Source organism: Acyrthosiphon pisum, chromosome A3 (assembly GCF_005508785.2).
Source record: "Acyrthosiphon pisum isolate AL4f chromosome A3, pea_aphid_22Mar2018_4r6ur, whole genome shotgun sequence".
Classification (NCBI taxonomy): domain Eukaryota; kingdom Metazoa; phylum Arthropoda; class Insecta; order Hemiptera; family Aphididae; genus Acyrthosiphon; species Acyrthosiphon pisum.
The window spans coordinates 20,622,329-20,629,743 of NC_042496.1; positions in this window are offsets into that span (position 1 = coordinate 20,622,329).

Consider the following 7,415-nt stretch of genomic DNA (forward strand, 5'->3'; position numbering starts at 1 on the left):
TCTTTAAGTCTGCTAATTTTCAGTGCTCAGTTTTATTATATTAATGTATATCAAACAAAAGTATAACAAAAAAAATGTACTATTGTAAAATTGTGGTCCTTGTTTCTACGGGTATACATGTATGTTATCTGTGCATATTTAAATGATACCATACTGTTATATTCGGTAGAAACAGGTATTGAATACACTTTTACTCAAGTCAACGTGTGCAGTTAATTTAAGCATTAGAATTTTGATCATAGTATCTGGGTAAGCAAATTTTTGAATAATTAACAACCAAATAAAATTAAAAAAATATGATGAAATGTTATAGTCGATAATTCAAATTTGTAGGTACGTTACAGTGGCGTGGTCAATGGTATTTTCAGAGGCAATTGCCTCTGAGATTTTTCTTAAATAGAGGGGGGGTGGTAGCTGGTGGTTCTACTAGTAAATCTAATATGATATATTCAATAGGTAGTCAATAACGATCTGAAATATAATTTGTTATATTATAATATTCATACATTATTATACATTAATACTTGGGATATTTGTAACTTGCATCTGGAAAATTTTGAGTTGACCACACCACTGGGGGCATATACATAACATATTATTGATAGATTATTATGCTTTGTTATTGTTAAAATAGAAGTCTACATCCTGAACCTATTAGATATTTTGAACCTTGAGATCCCTCAGAATAAGAAATTGATCTTTGCAGGAAGTTTATCTTTTTTATTGCTGAAATAATGAAAATTGGAAATGTAAGCTACCTGTGAATATTAATGACCTACATAACTATACTCGTAATTTGTAGTAATTGTATTATATAATTTTACATTTAAAACACTATACTACCTATCGATGTTTCCAATAGTTATACAACTGTATTCCGTAATTTTAATAAAATTATGTTGCATTCTCTTAAGATTTGATGTAACATAGAATCTATAAAGTAATATTCACCCTTATTAAACTGTCTATACAAATGTAAATGAATGGTTATTTAAGTGTGTTATTGTTCAGTGTTCAGTTTATTATGTTGATGTATAAACAAATAAGAATTACTTTTGTTTGAATTCATCCATGTTTTGAATATATTTCTATTCAAGTCAGATATTATATTAGTATTTCGGTAGGCAATTTTTTGAATAATTAACAATCATAAAAAATATATTATGGTAAAATGTTTTGAACGATCATTCATATTTATAAAACTGTATTGATGAATACTTAGCAATATATAATTATTTTTATATTTTCCATGTCTATTAATAAAGTACTATAATGATCCGTGATACAAGATTCTACTATAAAAGATTTAATGTTATTAGCATTTAGGGCCACTAATTTTTACAAATAAATGATCAATCATTGTACAACTTATGTGTGAAGTTTACTTCTTGATGTTATACTCTTAATATGTTTCCTGTATTTTAAGTATTATATATAAGAACATTGAGATCTTTCAGAACAAGAAATTGATCTTTGCAGGAAGTTTATCTTATTTATTGTGGAAATACTGATTACAGTAGTAATTTAAACTTTTTGTGAATATTAATGATCTACAATACAGCTATAGGTACTCATAATTTGTAATAATTGTATTATATAATTTTACATCTTAAACACAGCTAGAACATATCAATATTTCCAATCTTTGCTGTTCAGTTTGTTATGTTGATGTATAAACAAAAGAGAGTTACATTTTTTTTTAATTCATCCTTATTTTGAGCTCTTGTCAATATTATGTTGAATTAAAAATCATAAAATTGGCAATTGCTTCAAATAAGGATTGAATATATTTCTACTCAAGTCAGATATTATATTAGTATCTTGGTAAGCAATTTTTTGAATAATTAACAATCATAAAAATATATATGGTATCTATCTGAATACATCATTAACACATTAACCTTTGCAGAGTAGTATATGTTGGTCTTATTATATGATATTGTATTTATTAGTTGGTGTTTAAATACTATGAACAATCTTTTAAGACTCAGGATTTTCTAGCAAAGATAATGGCTAGTTATTCACTTAATAGATTTTCATTTTATTTTAGTTACGATAAATAGTATTTCCTTTCTTTATAATATTTTGGGATTGTATAGCTAATCATGGTCTTAAGTACCAATTTGATTATTAAAAATATTTATTGCTGATGTAAGATTATTGATTTTCAAATAATCCAGTCCATTTGTTAAAAGGCAGGAACAGTCTAATAACCCTATTATATAAATACAATATAATATGATGTGGAGTTTGGTTAATTATATTTATAAATGTAATAATTTTCAATGTTTAGTTTATTATTTTGATTTATAATCAAATGTATTCATTTGTATACATTTGTATCAAAGTAGGTATTTGATTTTGTAAACATGAAGATCCATCTGCATACATCATTAACTTATTAACTTTTGCAGAGTAGTATATGTTGTCTATGATAATATTTAATTCATTGCCCAAAATATACTCTTTTCAAATATTGATGATCTCTACCGACGTAAGACAAGATCTTATGTTCCAATAAATACTATGTTCAACATTTCTGTTTTCATGCTTATTAACATTTTAAAATAAGTTGGATTCAGAAATGAAGAATTTTGAGTATTGGATTCTGCAACTTTTCAAAATAACAAATTTATTTGATTTTGTAAACTTGAACATCCAGCTGAATATGTGTTTAACTTAACCTTTGCAAGTTGTATATCTAGGTCCATGATAATATATATAATTCATTGCCCAAAAACCGACGCGTACTGGGTCCATTTTCCTTGCCGGGAAATTGAATATAATTAAGGCCCACTTACTATACTTACTAATAGCAATGGGTCCCATGTATAGATAATAGTACACTTATAGTAATGGTTTTTATTAAAACTATTATATAATATTAAACGTAACCAAAATTCATAATAATATTGTTACCTATGAAACCTAACCTAACCTAACCTACATAATAGTATAATATGATCAAACCTCGTACAGTAGTACCTACATCAAAAGTTGCATTACCAGAAACTAAAACTAACCAACAAAATTTGTTGTTTGTGCTTTATGTAATTTTCTCTTTTCAATTCTTCAATTAAAATAATTTTTAAACAATTATTATTTATTGTTAATAAATAATACAATTACAGACTTTAACTGGAACTACAGGTGGGGGGACCTGGTCTCATAATTTTAAAGAGGGCCTACCGGGATTTTCCCAGTATCTCGGTGGACCATTACACGCCTGCCCAAAATATACAACCTCCAAATATTTATGATATCTACCTACTCATAATTTTATTATTGTTTTATATAAATTTTTTAATTTTATAAGTGAATATAATTTATTATTATTAAGAAGAATTACTTGTGTTTAAATTCAACCATGTTCCTTAAAGTTTTCAAAGTGGGTATCGATTTATAAAAATGATGCCACTTTGAATTCTTTAACGAAATATGCATTGAAACATTTCAACTCAAGTCGGCCAATGGAGTTAATTTAAGCATTAAAATTTGGATCATAGTATCTGAGTAGGCAACTTTTTGAATAATTATCTCATATATAATCATATATGTATAATAAGATACTGAGTTTGATTAATATTCTTTAAGTGTGCTAATTTTCAGTGCTTAGTTTATTTTAATATATATTATACAAAAGTCTAAACAAAAAATAATTAACTACGTTTGTTTAAATTATCATGCTTATTTTCATGGGATGAAAGTATTATATATCTGTGCATATTTAAATGATATAAAGCTTTTTTTTCGTGAAAATGAGTATGGAATACAATTTTACTCAAGTCAGCGTGTGCAGTTAATTTAAACATAAGAATTTTGATCATAGTATCTGGGTAAGCAACTTTTTGAATAATTTACCATCAAAATAATTAATTTGAACATAATGCATTAATGCAGCTTTGTATTTAGATATTTATACTAATTATTTTTTAATATTTTATATGGCAACGTGTAGAGGTGCATCATATGATCAAATGCTGCGTATATTCATACATCTTTAGTGAGTGTGATATTATGGTTCTTGTATATATTTATTTCATTTGCCATAATATACACTTTCTAAATATTAATGATCTCTACTGACTTCAAACAAGATCTTGTATTCTAATAAATATCATATTCGGCATTTCTGTTTTCAATCTTTATTAAAATTTGAAAATAAAATTGATTTCAGAAATGCCGAATGTTGAGTGTTGAATTCTGCAACTTTCAAAATAACAAATTTATTTGATTTTGTAAACTTAAACATCCAGCTGAATACATTTTTAACTCATTAACCTTTGCTGGTTGTATATCTAGGTCCATGATAATATTTAATTCATTGCCCAAATTATACAAACTTCAAATATTAATGTTATGTACCTACTCATAATTTTCAATTATTGTTTTATATAATTTTTTTAATTTTCTTTGTAAATATAATTAATTATTATAAAGAAGAATTACTTGTGTTTAAATTCATCTATGTTTCATGAAGTATTGAAATATCAAAATGTTTTGATTTTGTAAACATGAAGATCCGTCTGCATACATCCATAACTCATTAATCTTTACTGACTGTCATATTATGGTTCTTGTGATAATATTTATTTCATTGTCCAAAATTTACTCTCTTCAAATATTAATGATCTCTACTCATTCAAGCAGCTCACATTTAGCTCTGTTGGTTCGAAAATTAGTGTGAATTGAACTATTAACAAATTATTCTTATTCTAACTTTGTTAATTGGTTAATTCACTTTAATTTTTGATTATTGTATAACAGTTTTTACATAGTTTAATTTTATATGTTTTATTACTTTTTTTTTTAAACCGTAGTTAATTTTAATTAATATTTGTTGTAATGTACTAATGTATTAGCTATATGTTTGATAGACTTATGTTCTAATAAATACTAGTCGCTCCTTCCTGAAACTTGAATATCTAGCTAAATACGTTAATAATTCATTAACCTTTGTAGGTTGTATATCTAGGTCTATGATAATATTTAATTCATAGATACAAATGTACAGATTTAAATATTAATGACCTACTCATAATTTTAAATTATTATTTTATATAATTTTTTTTTTTTGATGCTATATTTATACATAATATATAATTTCAAGATTAATTAAATTCTATTATTTAAATTCATTTCAACTATATTATAAGTACCTACCTAGATGGATCATGTTAGGAAACTTTTTGAATAATTAACTACGAAAATAATTGAATTGGACATCATGCAGCTTTGTATTTTCATATTTATGCTAATTTTTTGTTAATATTTTACAGAGTAATGTTAGAGGTACATGATCAAATGCTGTGTATATTTATTTAAATAATAGACTAAATCAGGATTCAGGAAAGATTTATTTTGTTCATCATTCAATCTTAGTCTATTATATTTAACTAATTAGGTATGTGTTTATATTTTGCAGTCCATTTTCTAGTGATATGTTCATTTGAATATGCTAAACTACAAAAATTAAAAAGAAATTTGTCAACATCAACATTTGCATTGTCGTGTGATTTCCGCCTAAAACTTTATTGGTAAGTCATCTTGATTTATTCTAACAATAAAATATAAACAGGTATTTGAAAATCAACTATATATTTGTCATTCAATAGTTCAACTGTATTTTCATATTTTAATTAATCACGTGTAAATATTATGTTCCAGGCCATCGTGTATACTGGTGCATCGTTGAATATTACGTAAATATACACATACATAACGGAAATTCACTTACATCAACTTTTACACCCCAGTGTGATCCCACCGTCATCCAATACCTTCTTGGGGTGAGTCCTTATGATTTATTACAATATTCATTAATTATATTTTAGTATAAAACATATCAATTTTTACGATTTCAGTGATTGTCTCTCTCATACAATATTGTTTATGCTAATTGTATATATATTTTTAAATAAATATCCTTGTACGCGGTTTTTTTTTTAATAATTATAGATCGATAATATAGAATTTGGAAAAACAAAAAAACGTAATTTTTTAAGGACAAATTTTTTAAAATATTCACTCATCATTTTCTGAAAATGATTTTCTGTTGTTGGTTGTTGTCATATTAGTTTTCTTTTCTTTGCTGTCCTTGATCAAATTTAAATGTGGCATCTTAGTATGTGACTGAATTAGCACCTTTTTATTATTATATCTTCAATACCTACCTACAATCAATCTTTAATATTTAATTATAGATTTTTTTTAAAGTTTGTCCGTGTACCTGTACTTTATGGGTTATCTGAAGATAAGTATATTAGATTATGCTTATGCTTATCGTTTCATTTGGTTTCACAGACATCACAGTCAAACATAAAATATACGATTAAATATTATATTGACAATGAAACATATTTATAAAATTGTAAACCTACATCTGTATTTTTTGGTAGGTACCTATAAATAATATTCATTTATCAATAAACCTTATAGTATATGTATCACAAATCACAATAACTAAAAGTTTAAGAGATTGAAAACTTACCCTTTAAATGAACACTATCATATTTTTTTTTTATAGTTATTTGATGGTTTACTTTGTAAAAATTTGGACAACTTTTCATATATTATTATTTTTCTGTACATCACGTGGCTTTATTCGTACATATTTAAATTAATTATGTTTTAATTTTTTCAGTGCATCGTGTAAACGTACATTAAAGTATACTATCCAAATATACAAATACATAACGGACATTCGCAGACCACAACTTTTACATCCATGTGTGATGATTTCCAAAACCTAATAGGTGACCGATCTTGATTTATAATATATTTAATAAAGAAATTTCACATATTTTTCACTTTCAGTGATTGGCCGTCTTGTTTAAGTCATGTACATTGACATCAATGTCGGTATAATATGTAATGCTGATGAAATACTATGTGTGTTCAATGAAATATTTGATTGCAACAGAATTCAGGAAAGACTTATTTTTGTTAATCATACAATCTTATACTATTAAATTCAAACTAATTATGTGGTTATATTTTGCAGTCCTTCTGTTGAAGTGTCCTTTTGAATATGTTAAGCTTCAACATTTTTACAGAATTTTCCGCGTTTTCTACCTGAAACTATATAGGTAATAATATATAGGTAACCATCTTAATTTATAATAATGACATTCATTTGAAAATTTGCTATGTATTTTGCATTCAGTGCTTTAAAAAGCTGTCTTTTCATTTCTAAACTAATTATGCATTAATATTTTACAGGGAAATCTAACACGTTTAGATGTGCATCTTTGAATATTTTAGAAATATACAAATACATAACAGACATTCACCGACATCAAATTTTACATCCCCTGTGTCGTGACATCCAAAACCTTCTAGGTGAGTTATCTCAATTTATTACAATATTTGATAACTATTTAATTAACTATTACGAAAGTCTCAACTTTTCACAT